General features: G+C 39.8%; 1 protein-coding gene across 4 annotated transcripts in view; it reads left to right on the forward strand.

Moving 5' to 3' along the window:
- Positions 1-20,239, forward strand: part of LOC150096891 (uncharacterized) — a 125,290-nt gene that overhangs the window by 22,422 nt on the left and 82,629 nt on the right. The window contains exon 2 of one of the 4 annotated variants that reach the window (XR_016549778.1): positions 17,668-20,205. The exons of the other annotated variants lie outside the window; for them this stretch is intronic. The gene's annotated coding sequence lies outside the window, so the exon portion shown is untranslated. Of the gene's footprint in view, positions 1-17,667; positions 20,206-20,239 lie in introns of those variants that run through there. 4 annotated transcript variants of the gene reach the window in all.

Raw genomic sequence — 20,239 nt, forward strand, 5'->3', positions numbered from 1 at the left:
ATGCCCAGAAGCTATGCAAAGCTCAGTTCAGATGCGTAAAATGTGGCGAGAATCACCCCACAAACACCTGCGCCAAGCCAAAAACCACCCCGGCTAAGTGCGCTAATTGTGGGGGTCCCCACCCTGCTAATTATAGAGGGTGTATGCATCACCCCAAAAACAGATGGAATGATCCCAGTCATCAATCTACCTCGTCATCTAATGCGAGAGTTCCTGAAGCTCAGGCTACTCAGTTCTCCAAGAGTGAGAACATGACAACTGGTGCTCGCCCATCATTAACTGAGCCCCTTAAGAAAACGAATCTTCAACATCAAGTAAGAACATATGCTGATGTGGCCCGCTCCAAACAGATAGTACAAACCCAGAACCGGAATACTCCACACTCAAATCTATCAGCTGTTATCACCTCTTCTCTTGCAAACATGCTCCAGGATTTCAGCAACTCAAATCCATCCTTAAGTGTCACAAAAAGATTCCTACAGCAAACCCAATCCATATTATCTGCACTCTCTGATGCATAGGAAAAAAATCGTCCCAAACTCTCTTAGGATTATCGGTTGGAATGCCAACGGTATAAAAAACAAACTATTAGAAATCCAGGAATTTAATAATAGATACAACCCAGATATACTGCTAATTAATGAAACTCACCTGAGGCCTGCTGACACCCTGAAAATCAGAGGGTATCAGATTTACAGAAACGACAGGCTTGGGTATAGAGGTGGAGGTACAGCCACTCTTATCAAAAGCTATATCAATCATCACTCAATAACCAACCCTACTACCACCAACCTCGAAATCACAGGAATCAATGTTCTCACAAACTCAATTGGGAACCTCAAAATTTTTTCTGCTTACAACCCTCCATTAAAGACATTATTGACCTCAGATCTGGATGCCATCCTTGGAGTAAAAGGACCGATCATCATCGCTGGAGACCACAATGCAAAGCATCCTGCTTGGAACAGTAAATCCACTAACAAAAATGGTCGTATCCTTTCTAGCTACACAGGATTAAACCATGCTGTTGTGGCTGGACCTACCGAACCAACTCATCTCAGTACATCTGGCACTGCTGACATCTTGGATATAGCCATCCTGCAAGACATTAAACTACAGTACAGCCTTACATCACTAAACGAGCTGTCGTCGGATCACAACCCAATTCTACTGCAATTGGGAGAACAAGAATGCCTGTCTCCTCCTCATTCAGGCATATCGTGGGAGAGATTGTCTAAAGCACTTCGGGATCAAATAGGACCCGTCCCACACATATGCACACCAGAAGATGTGGATTCTGCAGTGACTAGCCTCACCCAACAGATTAAGTCCGCTATAATGGTTGCAACCTTCCAGAAACCTGTTCCCAAGCCTGATCGTTTGCCTGAGGACATTATGGACCTGATCAGAGAGAAGAACAGAGCTAGGAAGAGATTTCGTAACACTCGCGCTCCTCAGGATAAGACAGTGCTTAATAGATTGAATGGAGCAGTAAGAGATGCACTTAAAACGCATAGAAACGAAGTTTGGGATAAAAAGTTAGCCTCTATCTCACCTATTGATCACTCTATCTGGGGCCTACTGAGAAACATCAAAAACAAAAACAGATCCCTCCCCCCTATAATCTCAAACCAGGGCCTAATCCACACAGATGCAGATAAGGCAGAAGCCATACTTAAAAATCTTGAGGATCAGTGCAAACCATCTTATAACAACATTGATTTCAATCATCTGTATAAAATCCACAGACAGGTTAGACATGCACTAAACCTCCCGGATACCAGTGCTGATCATATTGCACCCGCATCACCTGTTGAATTATATGATATTATTAAAAAACTTAAGAACAATAAAGCTCCTGGACCAGACAGCATCTCAAACAGGGTGATCAAGCTGCTGCCTCGAAAAGCTATAGTGCATCTGACCAGTATAATAAATGCAATCTTAAGACTTCACTATTTTCCTTCCACCTGGAAACTGGCTGATGTGATTCCTATACATAAGCCAGGCAAAGACCCACACTTACCGCAGAATTATCGTCCAATCAGTCTCATCTCCAACCTGGGTAAGATTGCAGAGAAGGTCATCCTCTCACGACTCCAAACCTCAATAAATGACCTAAACATCCTCCCTAAAGAACAGTTTGGTTTTCGGCAACACCATAGTACTACCCAGCAAATCCATAGAATTGTGGAATATATCATCACCAGCTACAACTGGCGCCAGTACACAGGAGCTGTTTTCCTAGACCTATCTAAAGCATTTGATAAAATCTGGCATTTTGGACTCCTGCACAAACTTATCTCAGCCGGCATCTCACTAAAAATGGTTCATCTAATCCGTTCATATCTTCAGAATAGATCAATGCAAGTTAAAATTAACGGTTCTATATCGTCCCAGCGCCATATCTTTGCTGGAGTGCCACAGGGATCTCTACTGGCTCCATTGCTGTTTTCTGTATACATGTCAGACATCCCTCACAATCCGATGACTTCCATTTTAGCGCTGTATGCGGACGATACGGCAATACTAACCAGATCCCTCAGACCCCACTTCGTTACTAGAAAGCTTCAAGAAAACATTCTAAAGCTGGAGGGTTGGTTCTCTAGGTGGAGATTGGAAGTCAACCCCCTGAAAAGCTCAGCGGTTCTTTTCTCAAAAAGGCCAATGTCTCCTGCAGGAGATGTGTTACTATTCAATACTAAAATTCCCTGGCAGACAGAAACAAATTACCTGGGTGTAATTCTCGACAAAAAGCTATCTTTCAACCAACATATCAAGTCTGCATGTGCAAAAGCATCTAAAGCCATAGCTCAGATTTACCCGCTAATTAATAGAAATAGCAAGCTCAGCAACAGAATCAAATTGCAACTTTACCAGATGACGATTCGTCCCATAATCACCTATGCCTCTCCAGCCTGGAGCCACACCTCTAACGCTAACATTATCAAGATTCAGCGTGTGCAGAACAAGTGCTTGAGAATGATTCTGAACGCCCCGTGGTATGTTAGAAACAGCCAGCTCCATAGAGACACAAATATTCCATATATTCTCTCTTATCTACAATCCTTAGCTTCCAAGTTTTTTCTAAAGACGTCCACACACCCCAATGATTTGATTCAACAAGCTGCAGCATATGAGCCAACGGACATATTCAAATATAGAAGACCAAAAACTATATTAGCCTCCTATAACGATGCATAATCTCCATGCCCATTCAGGGCGAGCAAACTGCTCGTAAATTTTACCCTCACTGTAACCACGATAGATAGCGGGGAATATGAAAAGCATCTTGCTTCACCCTTAAAGACATAAATGTCAATTGTCAATTGTCAATAAAATGTCGAGTTCTTCTTATGGTAAAAATTTGAAGGGTAACAAATGGCAATGCTGTAGCCAATGAAGTTTTAACTGAGGCTTGGCTATTGCCGTTACCCAGCCATGACTAGAGCTTTTTAGCTCAACAACACTCCATCCACACAGATTTACTTCATTCAGATGACGGGATAAAGAGTCAAGGACTCAGTCCATCGCCCAGTTCTTTTAAGAACTTTAAGAATGGTAAATATTTTACGGAGATAAATGTTTATTTGTTTATATTTTATCAACTTTTTAAAGAATATTTCGAGTGCGAAATGTGTATCGTTTAATGATGGATTAAGAATTTGGGGAAGGTGATCTTGAAAAATGTACCAAAGAATGTTAAAGAACTAGAAGCAGTTGAGGAAAATTCCCGTACACCTAGACCATTAAGACAGTGATCTAAATCACTGTCTTAATGGTCTAGTTTAGGGGATTTTTCCTCAACTGCTTTTATATTCAGGGATTGAAAAATTTCTTCATTTATTTTGTGGTCCCACATGGTATATCCAGCTATTTTTCTGAGAAATTTCATTTCTGCTGTTTGAATCTGTTTTTTTTTATTTATTTTTATTTTTTATGGTCCATGTTTCATTTCAACGTAATAAAGTTGGTTATACAGGACATTATTTAGTCTGATTCTAGTTTATTTTAGCACCAAGGATGGTATAAATGTATTATTTATTATACCGTTTACTTTAACAAAATTTGATATATATGTTTTTGTCTGTGCAAAGTATTTTGCCAATCAATTTTGGCGAACTGCAATTTACGAAACTTAGACGTAAAGTTTTTCAACACAAATGGTGTCAGCCATAGTTCCTAGGATTTCTATAGGCTAATCAAGTGTGATTCAAAAGTCTGCAAGGAGGTTGACTCTGAAATAAATGTAAGATCACTGTTAAATGTCAGGTAGTTCTCTACTTATTCCTAAACAAGTTAATATTAAAATATTACCCATGTTGGGTTTTGCAAAGTATTCTCAAGTCAAATGCATCGATGTTGGACAGGATTAATAATAGTTGAGAACATTTTAAGGATTTTTTTTAAGTTTCTCGAAATACTGTGAGAGGAGAAAGAAAAAATGGAAGTGAGTAGATATACATAAAATGCAACTTGTAAAAAAAAAAAAAAAAAAAAGCTTTATAAGGGTATAAAGCATTTTTAGTACTTTTATACCCTTATGTATAAACACATATGTACACAACCTTGCCATACATACTGTTACAACTTCCGCACACACTCCCACGCCGATCACAGAATTGCACAGGCACGTTTCCGTTAGTGGCACTGTGCTCATTCAACATTCGCAGTAGTGAGAGAGTCTAGCTGTACGGATTAACATGCAGCCACCTGAGAACTGTGTATGTATATGAGAACTGTGTAGCTGTAACAGCACTTCTCCAGGTTAGAATGCAGCCACCTGTTATTTCCAACCCTCTAAAAACACTCGGGATCAGTAGGATGTTTGTGTATCGGACTATTAACCGTTATAACGATACAGAAGACATCTGACCACCAAAGAACAGGTCCACCATGCTGCGTTAGGAAGCAACAGCTTGTCAGGGCTGGGAAGGTACACCTCCGCTGTAATCCTGTGAGAACGCAGAAAGTGATGTCGCGAGAGATGAACGTTTCGCAGAGAACGATGTCAAGTGTACTAACTGATGAACTGGAGTGAGAGCTTATCATCATTCTACTGGACGCTTCCTAACGTCACAAAGGGTGATAAAATGAAAAGTACTTGTCCAGCAGTGGACAAGTACTTTTGGTCGCACAGCACGTGCCATAGCACCCAAGATTCAGACAGGTCATCACCCCGCGTCAGTGATGGTTTGGTGGGGGAATGACGTATCAGGCGAGTTGCATTTCTGAGAAAGGGGTTCAAAACCTTCGCCAAAGTGTATATCAAGATGCTGATCAACATCTTGTCTCACGGTAGGCAGCGGACCTTCCAACAGGACTCAGCTTCTGCACAAAAGGCAAGAACCACACAGAGGTTGGATTACTATCTGATTGACCGTCTGGAAGTCCCGATTTGAATCCGGTGGACTTCAAATTATGGTCGGAGCAGGAGAGAGTAGTCTGCAAGAAACGACACTCCAGCATCGCCAGACTGAAGATGGAGTAAGAGCGAGCAGCGGCAGCGTTTCCGTTGGATGTTGTTCGTGCCGCCATCGATATGTGGCCTCATAGACTTTGAGCGTGTGAACAAAAGGGGAACATTGAGCACGTTCTGTAAATGATTTACTGATAAACTAAAGGTTTATGCGCTGTTCAAATTGTAACAGTATTTATGGCTAGACTAGATATAACGTATTTTCCTCTTCCCACTGTCACTATCTTAAAAAAAAAAAAAAATTGTCAGCACTATCATAAGATAAATCAGTAATTAGATCCAGTTCGCATTCACATTTTAAAATGTTTAAGAATTTGTTATATATTTTGATAAAGCTGCCTTTTAATTTCGAGGAAAATTAATTTTTTATGCTTTGTCGTAGCTTTTTAAAGACGTATTTGCGATACTCATTGGTAACCCCTTATTCTCTCCGGTGCCAAAATGCCACACTTTCTAGAACTCTCCCTTCCCCCTTCAGTATGGTATAATTTAAGGATGATCTTTACAGTGGATCCGTTTTGTATTTTTTCAATGATGTGAGCTAATCGAATCCTTTTACAGAATTTTTTTTTTTTTTTTTTTTAAATCTTCAATATTGTCATTCAGCGTTGTGATTATCTTAGAATAAAATGGCTACATGTATAGAAAAAAATGTTTCATGAAATACAAATTTCCTTTCATTTTTTTTCACATTTCGTAGTTTCAAAAAAGTGCAAGATTCAACAAAAAAAAAAGGAGCAGGGGGGGTGCCTAAAATGTTTTGCATGTGCGCCAAAATAACCTACAGTCTGTGCTGTTCTGAGGTCATTCATATCGTTGTTGAGACTTTTGAAACAAATACATAGGAAAATTATTTCAGATACTCGTCAAAACTTATAAGTCGTAGATTTGATAGTGCCAAGAGGGAGGCACAGCTGACCGAAGACATAAATGCCTTAGAAGACTGTCCGTAGCTTAGTCGGTATAGACGAATCCCTTTAGTCGGAAAATCCTGCGTTCGATTCCTGTCAATGACACGAGGAACCTTTATCTGGTTTCTTTTGGCTAAAGGTGAGTTAGCCTCCTACTGAGGTAGGAGTTTTTTTTAATTTATCAATTCCACACGACTGGTTTTAACTCATTATGCGTGGACAAAATGGCATATATATATTGACAACAATTTTCGCCTCACAATCTTGAATCACAATTTTTTTTATTTAATATTTACGTGAACATCACCGAAATCTGCACAAATAAAAAACTTAATCTTTCTTCATATATACTAAAATAGTTTCATTTGTTTGACTAACATTCAGATTTGCTTCCAGGTTAGTAAAACAGTTTGTCTTCCTCCCGTGTCCAGCTTAGTGATAAATTGCTTCTTAGTACTTGAAAACTTTGTGTTCCAGTTTAATTTTAATATACATCTTTCAACTGACAAGATCATTTGGTTCTTTTGAATTAAAAAAAAAAGAAAAAAGAAACGAAATAGACGAATATTTTAACACGCAATGAGAGCCGAAACTCTAGTTTATTTGGAAATGATTTTGGTTAGTTTTGAGGCGAATTATTAAAGATTGAAATGACAAAATTATTGACAGATCATCATTTTGGGATCATTGTCCTACACACAGTTTCTTAATTTTTTTTCCCCCGTGTTAATATCACATGTGTAAGTTAATTCTCTTGACCAAGTCAACACGATAGACCTTCCAATTATTGTTCAAACTTTTCTCTTTCTTTGTCTCCACCTTCTTGCTTGTTTATCAACTACTTAAACCGCCAAATAAGTCTGACTTATGACAACCATCTGCTGCACTATTCAGGTTATTCGGTTGACCCCAACGATTATTTAGTGAAACAAACTGAAGTCGATTAGTTAAAAGAAGCCTAATAGAGTCCAAAGGCAGGTGTCGTAATCTGGTTTCCTGTTTCCACTCATATCAACATTTGAAATTGCTTTTTTGTTTGGTTTGAATTGTGTTTCCTGTTGAAAAAAAAAAAAAGTTTCGCTTGACCCCAATATATAAAGCTATAACAATTACTTAATTGACCCATCTTTATCACGACCTAAACAAGTCCACCTGTCCCTGCTCTCACCATTCCCCGATCCTTAAAAGAATTTATCCTGGAAACAAAATCTTCGAGGACAATAAATCTTAAATGAGAGTAAAATTCGACTAAATGAATCAATACTGAAACTTGCATTGCGAGTAACATCCATTATTCACACCCCCCCCCTCCCAAAAAAAAAGAAAGAAAGAAAAAAGTCTTCGATATAAGCTCCTTAGTATAGCACTATTTAGAAAACAGTAAACTCAAAAAAAAAAAAAAAAGAGTATCTAACGCATTTTTTTTTTATTTATTCGTATTGGGTTCCTCTTCCTCCCCCTTGGGGAGAGGGGATTGGTAACCGTCTTTTAAATTTGTGCTTTAAATGAATTCTCCTGTCAGTGTTCAAAAGAACTATATTCAGAGAGACATTTTTGATCTAAAAATGAAACAGCTGTATTAGTTCAAAAGAATGTAACAGTTATCGCATTTTTTATTCTAGCGCAAATGTAGATTCTTTCAAGATTTCCTCATATTCTACTAATATAGTTATAAACAGGGCTTTTTTTTTTCCAGCCGAAACGCGTTCCGGTAAACTTTTAGGACTTTAATGGTCCCAAAACACGTATTTTATAAGTATTTCAAAACTAGGACTGCCTCCATTTTAAATTCTCAGTTATGATCGTTAACAACGTAAATTAAGGGTCATCTTTGGTTCACCTAATCTGAACCTCGAAGTTTTTGATTAGAATCGATAATCGGCCAGAAGTTATGGTAGTTACCGGAAGCGGAACTTCTATATGAACAAGCATACAAACAGTCGTTCTCTACGCATGTAGAGTCGCATTTTTACAACGTGGGTGAGTGAGGTTGACGTGTTTCATGGAAGTTTCATTAGTTTTACGCGCTGAATAGTAAAATAACACAATTTTTCTCTTCCGCTCCCGCACCTGTTCCCGCGACAAAGCTCGAGAACAGTAAGTGTAGTGATAGTGATGAGACAAAAACAGACCTGATGGACAGTAATAGAAAAACTGGAAAGATAAAACAAGTGGCTGCTACGGTTGCTACAAAGACAACTATGACGAGTAAAGACGCATAAGAAGATCTGCCCAACTGTTGGACTGTAGACCAAAAAGCTGATTTTTGCAACAAAAATGAATGGCTGTTGGTGGAGAATATAAACATTGTTAATATAAATATAAACAAGTTTGGGAGTAGATAGGAATAAGCAAAGTATTCAAATTTCTCATTATGGCAGGAATAAAAAAGAGCAAATGACTGCACTACGTAAAAAAATTCACGATCATACGAACAGTTCAGCTCACATTGCTATCGCTGAAATTATAGATTCTGCAAAAGAACGAAAACTGGAGGTAGCTTATTCAAAAGCATTTGAACATGAGAAAGAAGTCATTTGTAGAATCTTCAGAACAGTATATAAAGTTGAAAAGAAAATCCAGGCTTTCAATGACTTTGAATCAGACATTGACCTCCAAGAATTGAATGGCAGTGACATGGGTCGAATTCTACATTCTACAAATGCTTGTATGAATATAACAAATCATATTGGAACTGAAATGAAAATCCTTTTTTAAAAAATAATAGAGTCAAACTGTGAGATTTCCCTTTTGATTGAGGAAAGCACCACTATGAGCCAGCAAAACAAGATAAAAAACAGAGACAAGACCGAAAGAGTAATGTATGAGGGCCTTTTGAATAAAATAAAGATAATAACAAGTATTGATTTGTTTTGGATCTTGGATTGATGTGTGATGCTCTCCAAGAATTGTCAGAGCTTAATGTTGAACTGTAAGCAAGGGATATTACACTCTACAAAGCTCATAGCAGTATATCAAGGCAGATTCGGCTGTTTGAAAACAGAAAAGTCAATGGCGGGCCTTTTTATCTTGAAGCTGTACAAGCAGTTGAAAACCAACACTTTAAAGGAATGACTTTGGAGAAGAGGGTAACCAGTCGATCAACAAATGTGAATCGTTCTTTTGATCCTACAAGATTTTATGACGGCTTGAAACAACGAATTGAAAATCGCCTTTTATCTGCAGAAGAGAATGCAAATTCCGGAATGGACGAAAGTATTGTATCCAGAATGTTGGCCAGACGCTGCTGAAAGGAATGTTACTTTGAGTGAGACTGAAGTGGAGAGTTTGTGTAAGAGGCTAAGAATTCCAGAACGAAAGGTTGTTAGAGGTTTTCGTGAATTCCTGACAGAGAAGAAAATGTCTGCTGCACTAGCGCAGTTAATCAACACTATCAACAGCTTCCCCATTTCATCAAGCTGGTTCATCAAAGCTGGTTGGGCCTCTGCTTGTTTTTCAACCCTTACATTACGTCAAGTCTTGGTTCCCGAAAGGCAGATACGAAGAGTAAGGAACGAACTCTTGAAGATGGCAACACCAGTGTGATGAACCCAATTTGGAAGCTATTGTGAAAATTAAGGTTCTGTATTTTTAAAACCTTTCTTCATCTTTGCTTTAATGTTTAATATTTAATTTCCATTTGATATATATAATATCCATTTGTCAAAAGTGAAAGAACGAGAGCTTCAAAGACCTGGCATGTTTCGATTTTCTTGTGTTGCGAGATGAGATGGTAGAGTTCCGGTAAACTTATATTTGGAAAAAAAAGCCCAGGTTATAAATATAGCATCGACTAAAATTAAAATTTTTAAATCGAAATTTATTTAAAACTGTTTTATTTGACTAAATGAATCATGAATTTTTTTGCATTCTTTGTAACACCATTTCAAAGTTTATATATGGAAACATGACATTTTGGTGTTTCAAAGGTGGGTTTTAAGGTTCGTGTTTGACTAATTCTCTGCATGTAGTTGATGACTTGTACTTCATTAAAAACTACATCAAGCACAATTCTGTGAACAACCCTCCAACCAATAATCTTGAGATCACTGGCTTAGAGGTGTTCACCAGCTCGGCTGGCAGACTGAAAATCTACTCTGCTTACAACCCACCCCTAAAAACTCTATTACACTCTGACCTAAATGCCATCTTATGCGTCAGACAACCCACCATTATAAGCGGGGGATCTGAACTCCAAGTATCCTGCATGGAATTGCAGATCCACCAACAAGAACGGTTGCATCCTTTCCAACTTCATAGGATCACACAATGCTGTTGTGGCAGGCCCCACCGAACCAACTCATCTTAGTACGTTTGGAACAGCGGACATCCTGGATAGAGCTATCCTGCGGAACATTAATCTTCAATACAGCCTAAGATCATTAAATGAGTTGTCATCTGATCACAACCCAATACTACTTCTGATAGGAAGACAAGAATACCTGTCTCCTCCCCCTCACTCTTATATATCGTGAGATAGATTGTCGGAAGTGCTCAGGGATAGTATTGGCCCTGTTCCTCACATTCGTACAAAAGACGACATAGAATCTGCAGTTACAAGCCCCCCCCCCCCAACTAATTAACTCCTCCATAACGGTAGCCACATTCTACAAATCTGTCCACAAGCCTGATCGTCTGCCTGAAGACATTATTAACTTGATCAAGGAGAAAAACAGAGCCAGGAAAAGATTTTGTAACACTCGTGCGCCTCTATCTCACCTACTGATCACTCTGTCTGGAAATTACTAAGAAACATCAAAAACAAAGGCAAATCTCTTCCCCCAATACTCTCTGACCAGGGCCTTGTACACACTGATGAGGACAAGGTAGAGGGGCCATGGCAAGAAATTTGGAAGAGCAGTGCAAATCTGCACATGCAAATCTAGACTTCAATCACATATAAAAAATTCACAGACAGGTCAAACACTCATTCAAACTTCCTGATACCAGTACTGACCACATTGTACCCACATCACTTGGTGAAATATATAATATTATTAAAAACTTGAAGAACAAAAAACTTGATCACCCTGTTTGAGATGCCAGACGGCATCTCAAACAGGGTGACCAAGCTGTTGCCTCGAAAAGCTGTAGTGCACCTGACCATTATAATAAATGCAATCTTAAGATTTCACTATTTTTCTTCCACCTGGAAACTGGCTGATGTAATCCCTATACATAAGCCAGGCAAGGACCCACACCTACCGCAAAATTATCGTCCAATCAGTCTTATCTCCAAGGTAAGGTTGCGGAGAAGGTCATCCTCTGACGACTCCAACCTCAGTAAATGACCTAAACATCCTCCCTAAAGAACAGTTTGGTTTTCGGTAACACCATAGTACTACCCAGCAAATCCACAGAATTGTGAAATACATCACCACCAGCTATAACTGGCGCCAGTGCACAGGAGCTGTTTTCCTAGATCTATCCAAAGCATTTGACAAAATCTGGCATTTCGGACTCCTACACAAACTTATCTCAGTCGGTATCTCACTAAAAATGGTTCATCTAATCCATTCATATCTTCCGAATAGATCAATACAAGTCAAAATCAACGGTTCTACCTCATCCCAGCGACATATCTTTGCTGGAGTTCCGCAGAGATCCCTACTAGCTCCATTGCTGTTTTCTATACACATGTCGGACATCCCGAACAATCCGATGTCTTCCATCTTGGCCCTGTATGCGGACGATACAGCAATATTATCCAGATCTCTCCGACCACATTTCATTACCAGAAAGCTTCAAGAAAACCTTCTAAAGTTGGAGGGTTGGTTCTCCAAATGGAGATTGGAAGTCAACCCCCCAAAGAAGCTCAACCATTCTTTTCTCGAAAAGGCCAACATCTCCTGCAGGAAATGTGTTACTATTCAATACTAAAATTCCCTGGCAAACAGAAACAAAATACCCGGGTGTAATTCTTGACAAAAAGCTATCTTTCAACCAACACATCAAGTCTACGTGCGCAAAGGCATCTAAAGCCATCGCAGAGATCTATCCGCTAATTAATAGAAATAGCAAGCTCAGCAACAGCATCAAATTGCAGCTGACAATTCGTCTTATAATCACTTATGCTTCTCCAGCCTGGAGTCACACCTCTAATACTAACATCATCAAGATACAACGAGTACAAGTGCTTGAGAATGATTCTGAACGCCCATGGTATGTTAGAAACAATCAACTTCACAGAGATATAACTTCAACAATAATAATAAACTTTCGTGAATTATAAAAGCACTTCAACAGAAACGATCTTAGTTAAGGAATAGGGACAGCCGACAGATATTGCAAACAGTTCAACTTTAAAAGAGCAATTTCAAATCTTTCTTTAACAAATTGCAATCGGGATTATTCAGAAGTTTCTAGAAACGTTATTAGAAAGCTGTTAACGTTCTCAACCGATATCAATGAACTTCCGTAGCTCAGTCGGTATAGACGAAGCCCTTCGGTCGGAAAGAACCGTGTTCGATTCGTGACGTGAGTAACCTTTATCTGGTCTCTTTCGACGAAAGGTGAATTAGCCAGTCTCATACGAAGAAAGAGGGGTTTTTTTTTTTTCACCCGGAAACGCCGCTTTTTCGTCCCCCAGAACAGGCAAACCGGCCCCGTGAACACACCCACGCGCGCGCGCGCGCGCGCGGATTACAGTCAGGAATACTTAAGACACAGCCACAGGCCTGATTCGTCAGCTATGCCGGTCCCGAGCTCGGATAAAATTAGGGGTGATTGAGATGGTTCCGTACCTCCCAGGAGAAAAGGGGCGCATCATACGAAGTTGTATCATCATACGAAATAAAATAAAAAAAAAAAAACGATATTAATATATTGGCGCTAGAGTACGACGAAAAACAAAAAAAAAGCTAAATTTGGAAGCGAATTAGATGTGGAGGTAGATAATTAAGACAACCAAATTCTACGCGATGAAAATGAAGAACATCAGTGGATTCTTACCGAAATGAAAATGTAAAAAATGTTATTAAGCTATCTTACAGTCTTCCCCCCCCCCACACACACTTCCGATTCTATTTAATGCACATGTATAGTACTCAATATTAACTTTCGTTTTTTGTGTTAATAAAAAAACCTTTTTTTATTAGGTGATTTCCCCCTCCCACTCAGGAAACGTTATAATCCTTTATACCGTGGCTATGAATTTTTTATATTCTATTTTTATGTTTCTTGTATTTCTTATATAGAAAGCCACTTCCGGCCTTCACGAAGCAGGGAGGGTGTCTCACACCAGGCTATGAAATGTATTTCCCACTTAATCACAAAAATCCATGTCCACGGCGTGATTCGAACCCGCGCGCTGTTGGTTGGTAAGCAGATACGCATACTCGGCCAACCATGTCGGGTGTTATTGAAATAGTGTTTGAAACGCATTTGAAAGCCTAGTCAACAGCGATCTAATCCCACGTTTCATTTATGATTTTGATTTTATGATTCTTTGAATAATTTATATATATATATGTGTGTGTGTGTGTGTGTGTAAAAAGATTTTTACCTTGGGTATAATATATGTTAAAGATACCAAGCTATTTTAAATATAAACCTGGTTTTTTACTCCATTTCCCAAGTAAGCAAACAGACAAGTCAGTCAAGTTTGCGCCTGCAAGTGTTGCAAGTCTAGCTGACCAAATCTAGGGTCAAGTAGACTTGCATATATTTATATTTTGTATTTTAAATATAAACATTTATATTTATATTTTAAATATAAACCAGGTTTATATTTAAAATAGCTTGGTATCTTTAACATATATTATACCCAAGGTAAAAAACTTTCTACATCTATCTCTCATCCTGAGATTTTTATTTAATAAGGTCAAAGCACCTTATGGTAACTTGTTTTGGTAAAATATTCATAAGCTCTGTATTACTTAAAACTTAGTATGGAGGTGAGATGTGAAGGAAGTCCTTTTTAGGACTTCCAGGGTAACAATTAGCAATGCTGAACCGAGGAAGTAAACTGAGGTTCGGCTGTTGCTGTTATCCTGGGTGTGAGTTTTTGAGTTCGCTCCCTTAGGGTTTTTGCCTTAAGGGAGCACCTTGAGTCTCCGGGGAAGGTGTTCTCCGGCAGGGCCCGCTGAGGGGTTCTTGTCGGTGAATTATTTTCCTCGGAATTTGAGCGGTTCTGCTCAGGAGTCGGGGAGCCCGTTGGGGTGCTTGAACGAGGCGGCCGACACTGAGTGGAACCAACGCTGAGCGGTTCTGCTTAAACGGGGAGCCCGTCGGGGTGCTTGGACGGGGCGGCCGTCAATGAGCGGAACCAACGCTGAGACATGAACGGTCTTTCGCCCACTATGGAGTGGCCTAGAGATCGTCCGATTTTTTGAGATTTTACCCTTTACTTACTAATCAGGGTAACAATTAGCAATGATGAACCAAGGAAGTAAACTGAGGTTCGGCTGTTGCTGTTATCCTGGGTGTGAGTTTTTGAGTTCGCTCCCTTAGGGTTTTTGCCTTAAGGGAGCACCTTGAGTCTCCGGGGAAGGTGTTCTCCGGCAGGGCCCGCTGAGGGGTTCTTGTCGGTGAATTATTTTCCTCGGAATTTGAGCGGTTCTGCTCAGGAGTCGGGGAGCCCATCGGGGTGCTAGGATGGGGCGGCCGACACTGAGTGGAACCAACGCTGAGCGGTTCTGCTTAAACGGGGAGCCCGTCGGGGTGCTTGGACGGGGCGGCCGTCAATGAGTGGAACCAACGCTGAGACATGGACGGTCTTTCGCCCACTATGGAGTGGCCTAGAGATCGTCCGATTTTTTGAGATTTTAATCTTTACTTACTAATCAGGACTCCCAGGGTAACAATTAGCAATGCTGAACCGAGGAAGTAAACTGAGGTTCGGCTGTTGCTGTTATCCTGGGTGTGAGTTTTTGAGTTTGCTCCCTTGGGGTTTTTGCCTTAAGGGAGCACCTTGAGTCTCCGGGGAAGGTGTTCTCCGGCACGGCCCGCTGAGGGGTTCTTGTCGGTGAATTATTTTCCTCGGAATTTGAGCGGTTCTGCTCAGGAGTCGGGGAGCCCGTTGGGGTGCTTGAACGGGGCGGCCGACACTGAGTGGAACCAACGCTGAGCGGTTCTGCTTAAACGGGGAGCCCGTAGGGGTGCTAGGACGGGGCGGCCGTCACTAAGTGGAACCAACGCTGAGACATGGACGGTCTTTCGCCCACTATGGAGTGGCCTAGAGATCGTCCGATTTTTTGAGATTTTACCCTTTACTTACTAATCAGGGTAACAAATGGCAATGCTGAACCAAGGAAGTTAACTGAGGTTCGGCTGTTGCTGTTATCCTGGGTGATGAGTTTTTGAGTTCGCTCTCTTAGGGTTTTTGCCTTAAGGGAACAATTTGAGTCTCCGGGGAAAGTGTTCTCCGGCACGGCCCACTGAGGGGTTCTTGCCGGTGAATTATTTTCTTCGGAATTTGAGCGGTTCTGCTCGGTGGTGGCGTGTGGGTGGATGGCCATCACTGAGTGGAACCAACGCTGAGATATGGACGGTCTTTCGCCCACTATGGAGTGGCCTAGAGATCGTCTGATTTTTTGAGATTTTACCCTTTACTTACAAATCAAGACTTCCAGGGTAACAAATGGCAATGCTGTAGCCAATGAAGTTTTAACTGAGGCTCGGCTATTGCCGTTACCCAGTCATGACTAGAGCTTTTTAGCTCAATAACACTCCATCCACACAGATTTACTTCATTCAGATGACGGGATTAAGAGTCAAGGACTCAGTCCATCCCCCAGTTCTTATAAGAACTATAAGAAAACTTAGTATTTCTTAACCTGGCTCCCACTGATGAGACCTCGATAGGGGTCGGAACTGGTGGGATCTGGCTTTGAGAGGCTCTTCTTGGGGATACGTTTTTGCCTGTCTCTGAGTGGGGCCACCGCTGAGATTATGGCTCTGGCTGGTGGTGGGGTGAGCCTGCCACTGGGTAGAGCCAACGCTGAGAAGTTCTTCTCGGTGACGGAGTGAGCCTGTCACTGAGTGGAACAATGCTGAGTTGGACGGTCTTTCGGCCACTAGGGATCGTCCTAATTTTTAGAGAGATCTTTACTTAAATACACCTCAATAAAGGTCGAAACCGGTGGGGCTATTATGAGTTCGCTCTGTTAAAGTTTTTGCCTTAAGGGAGCAATTTGATTCTCCGGGGAAAGTGTTATCCGCCACGGCCGGGTGATGGGCTTTGTCGGTGAATGCTTTTCTTCGGAATATGAGCGGTTCTACTCAGTGGTGGTGGTGAGTGGAAGGCCATCACTGAGTGGAGCCAACGCTGAGATGGACGGTCTTTCGCCCACGATTGAGTGGCCTAGGGATCGTCCGAATTTTTAGAGACGGCTTTACTTATTCATAAGTTCGAAACCGGTCTGGGTAGTGGCCCCTTGCCTTTAATACATAGCATCATACATCTGCTCCAGGAGATGTGCTTTGCATTAAGGGTAAATACTAAAGAATAGTGATCAGAGCTTATTCTACCTTTACCACGAGTTGCCTTGGACTTGCACTACGTGCAGGATCAGCTAGACTTGTAACACTTGCAAGCGCGCGCAAACTTGACTGACTTGTCTGTTTGCTTACTTGGGAAATGGAGTAAAAAAACCAGGTTTATATTTAAAATAACTTGGTATCTTTAACATATAATATATATGCGTTCTCTTTCCAATTGGCTTATATTTTAGTATTTGTTTAAGATATCGGAGCCATTCGGTTTACATGTTCAATCCATTTTTCTTTATGATTGTTTAGTTTTATTTCTATTGATTTTGTTTTTAGTTCTTTTAAAATGTCTTGGTTCCTTTTTTGGTCTAATAATGTGTATTTTGCAGTTCTCATAAATCTTAGTTCTCATAAACAACAACAAATATATATATATATATATATATATATATATATATATATATATATATATATATATATATATATATATATATATATATATATATATATATATATATATATATATTATATATATGTTGCTACCAACTTAACCACAGAGGTTTTTATTGGCAATTACTTTTACTGTTATTAGCTTTTATCTCTAAATATCTGTTATCTATTAAAGTTATTCTCCAATTCTGTTTGCAGTCAAAAGAAACATCAACCGATTAATTTCCAGCTATTTAAACTTGTCAAGCCTACACTTAAAAATTTATGTCTCTTTCTTTAAAATAATGTACATATTATATAAATTATGTATTATATGCTTATTTATTTTATCTTTTAAGAGAAATTCCAAACATTAATTGATAAACTATGACTGATTATTGGCTGGTGTGTTTTCAGGATCATGGATTGCACAAAACAACAACAACAACAAAAAAAAAAAAAAAAAAACTAACCCGTCTACTCCGAAAGAGGAACCAGCTATTTAGAGTAAACAGCCTTCTGAGTTTTATTTCTCGATGAATTGGTATAAGAAGAAAAATATTCAATACTCAGACCTGATGAAGCTCGTAGAATAACAAAATTTGACAGCTTTCACAATAGACTGGTGTTTTTGTTTCCTGTTCTGCTACCTTATCATTTTCAATCAAGGAGCGTCTTTTTCTTTTTTTTTCTTTTCTTTTCTTTATTTTTTTTTCCCCGAAAGCAGTTCAGTTCCGTTTAAGTTGTTCATCAGTGTGGCATACAACTTCCTTAATGAGCGTGTCTAATAGAAAGAAACGTATCATTTGATCAATGAGGCTAACCAACTATAACAAAAAGAAAAAAGGGGGAAAAAAAGCGACCTCTATCACTAGTGCAAAACATGGCGGCATTAGATACTCATCAATCGTTCGTTGGCTTAATGCTCAACGATGGCACTTCCCACAGTCCTAAAAAAAAGCTCGAACAATTCGTTTGCACTCCCTCCATGCCCCTAAAATTCTACGTAAGCACAGCGGAAGTGCTGGATACATCCTATTATTCACCTGCTTGCTGGAAACAGCGTCACCATCAGGTCAGGTGGACACGAACATTTACTCCGCTGGGACCCTCCCCTTTCTCTCATATCCCCGTCTTTTCTTCTCCTCTTCCCCCCTCTTGTCTTTTCTTCGCCCCCCTCTAGTGTTTCCCAAGAAGACCATCGTCGGACGCATCTGTCTCGTCAGATGGGGCGCGTGCCATGCGAATAACCGCTCGGAAAACCTCCGGAATAAGTCGCCGCCCTTCGTCCGCCCTTCCCGCCCTCGGTAGGTTTACGGGAGGCCAGCCTTTATACGCCGTACGCACCGACTTCGACTTTTGTGACCATAATTAGAGTCAGCACTTTTGGCTTTCCAGCTGCCGTCAGGGTGACTGTCCTGCCCCCAGGCGGATAGAGATGGAACCATTAGAACAACGCCTCCAGATGACAGTGTTGCGAACATCAATTAGGGACAACATCGAGAAAGATGGCCTTCGCCACCCTCCTTTAGTAGAGTTTCTAGCGACTACTACCTCAACGGAAGGCCACTGATCTTACAGCTATAACATTATATTAGCGCAGATGTCAGACAAGGTATCCACACTTAACCATCCCACTTCCCCCCCCCACCACCACCACAGAAAAACTTTGTCCATTGAGCAAGATCACAAATTAAGTTCCCTACTTTGTATGTTGCAATGCGTCTACTCTTAAAAATGATAGTCAGCAATTAGAGAATGAGTTTTCAGAGCCACTGGGCTTGTTTTAACTTGTGACAATTCAAAATATGTGATTAAAAGTGTGTATACAGCGACACACTAGATACATATCAATGGAAGGCATTTCTCTAAACAGACAGTTTAACTGCAGAGATAAAGACAAGATGGATTGAAAGATACAACCCACAGTCTGTGTTTACTGAAATTGAGATAATTAAGAAAAGTATGATGCCACCTTAAACGTTTTTATGAGGCACGTGATACATTTGTAGTTTTATTTTTTATCTTGAATAATCTTATAAAGTACAAGTAATGAATCAATAAATAAGTAAAAACATAACCATAAACATGTATGGAAAATAAAACTATACGTGTATCAAAAGCCTCGTAAAAATGTATGATTCATACATGTATATAAATGTATGAATTTATGTATGAAAAATAAATGCATAAGCAGAGAAATGATCCATTGTATTTGTAGTCCTATCGAAATGTGTTGATCTCATTGAAAATCTGAAATACTTAATTTCATCAAAATCAGTCAAGTTACATTAGTGAGTAATTATTACTATAAGGTATACTTGACGTAAAGTGAATTTTCGGTGTGGATCTGTAGCCATGATAACTGCAAGGCATCCCGAGTTTACCGATTGCAGAAAAGTGATTGATATCGCCCATCTCAAGATTTGAGATGGGCGATGTCAGCCGTATGTTCCTAGAACCAATTCCTTACAGAGTGGACCAGTTAATAGCGCATTATCTTTTGGAAGATCCTTTTTTTTTTTTATTCCAGAAACTGGTACAATACAACATGGTGGATGCATGTAGTTTGTAAGGCGCTGTAGTCAAACCACGTTGATCATACATTGTTCAATATGTAACAGCGGTGATAATCCTGAACAGCAAAACATATTCCATACCGTGGTACTATCTCCGCCGTCTTGGAAGGTGATAATTATCTACAAGAGGTCCAATGAATAGTGTTACTTGTGTCATGCATGGCTGTCCATCTGAGTAGGAACTGTGATGACTCTTCCAACAAAACAAGATTTTCCTCCAGTGTACTGTTGACCACGGAAGCCACTTTGGATGAAGACATAGGCCTTTGGTTCTGAAATCTTGTATATGTATGAAAGTACATAGAATGGTTACATAGATATTTTAAGCAATTTAACAAAAAAAATTGTCTAGTAGTTTTTAGAAATAGTAATGTAACTGATATTTTACTTTGAGAAATTATAAAAGTAAA

Source organism: Typopeltis vanoorti, chromosome 18, assembly GCF_054136105.1.
Source record: "Typopeltis vanoorti isolate ZY-2024b chromosome 18, IOZ_Tvanoo_1.0, whole genome shotgun sequence".
In the NCBI taxonomy this organism is placed as follows: domain Eukaryota; kingdom Metazoa; phylum Arthropoda; class Arachnida; order Uropygi; family Thelyphonidae; genus Typopeltis; species Typopeltis vanoorti.